A 1,157-nucleotide genomic window follows, 5' to 3' on the forward strand; every position below is an offset into this window, starting at 1 on the left:
GAGAATCAAGCCCACGTCAAGATTTGCCTTCTGATTGGCTAAACCGACGATGAGCGCAAGTAACGGCAATGCCGATTGGTTGGCTCAACACGCTGCGGATGACGTCACTTGCATTATAAATTCTGAAAACAAAGATCATTTTCACGACAAATGCGGACAAATAGGGAAGTATATTTGAACCATACTCGTTGTTTGAATTTTAATTTGTGCAAATCTTTTGATAATGCATTGACGACGATAAGCTAAATTGGGCGGTGTATGGCAATAGCGCCATTGGTCTGTTAATATATCATCATCAATATTATTATCATTATTAATAAATCAGGTGGGCAAATTTATATGTTAAAGCAAATATTATAAAGTTACCTGAAGTCGTATTCGAATATATAAAATGGTATTGTGCGAGATATTAAGTTGGGGGAGGGGGGGGGGTTTGTATTAAAATCCAAACACTGCCCACTTAACAACAAGGACAAATGTGTCCAAGAGCCGCGTCATAAAGGTTTTGTAAGAGGAAGAGGAAGAGGAAGAAGAACAACGACGACGACGACAACAACAACAACAACAACAACAACAACAACGCGGAGCTCTCTTCGAGCCAGCGTTCGCGGCGCAACTAAAAAGCGCTTTCCTGAAGCGTGCTCCAGATCAGTGCGTCACTCAGATGTCTCAAGTGTGATGCTGTGGATTGAACCACAGGATTAGTGTAACCTTTCATTGCAGCGTCAGAATAACGAGATAAACGTGCTAGATGGTGGAGGTACTGATGGTATCGTTGCCATGGAAGTAGACACAACCAACATGGCGGCGTGCACGGCATTATGGGATAGCTTTGAAGCTCCTCAATTAAAAAAAAAATACTTTTTTTAAAGATGTTCACGTAATTGGACCGGGATTAATACGTTAATTAGGTGAAATTAAAGAATTTTATCAACTTCCCGCGCCGTCTCCCGACCTTTCAATCTTGCTCCGTCATTTCACCTGTCTTCCCCCCTCAATGTGTGTGCCTGTCCCTCGGATGGACGTTATATTGAGTGTTGTCTGCTGGGATTGTTTGCTGGACCCCTTAAGATCCCACCTCGTCCTTGGCGAAGGGGAGGCAAGTTATCGTCGGCACCCTGACTAAATAACAAATCCATGCCAGGATTGTGGGGAGC

At 43.2% G+C, this 1,157-nt stretch overlaps 1 protein-coding gene across 3 annotated transcripts in view; it reads right to left on the reverse strand.

The window, feature by feature from the left end:
* The window catches only part of PRKCSH (PRKCSH beta subunit of glucosidase II), a 259,864-nt gene extending 259,797 nt beyond the window's left edge, over positions 1–67 (reverse strand). For all 3 annotated transcript variants that reach the window (XM_085885531.1, XM_085885532.1, XM_085885529.1), the window contains exon 1: positions 1–67. This exon is cut by the window's left edge and continues 144 nt beyond it. The gene's annotated coding sequence lies outside the window, so the exon portion shown is untranslated.
* Positions 68–1,157: the final 1,090 nt, after the last annotated feature.

The sequence above is a fragment of the Eptatretus burgeri genome, chromosome 6 (genome assembly GCF_056783735.1).
Source record: "Eptatretus burgeri isolate ZD-2024b chromosome 6, Ebu_testis_v1, whole genome shotgun sequence".
Taxonomy (NCBI): domain Eukaryota; kingdom Metazoa; phylum Chordata; class Myxini; order Myxiniformes; family Myxinidae; genus Eptatretus; species Eptatretus burgeri.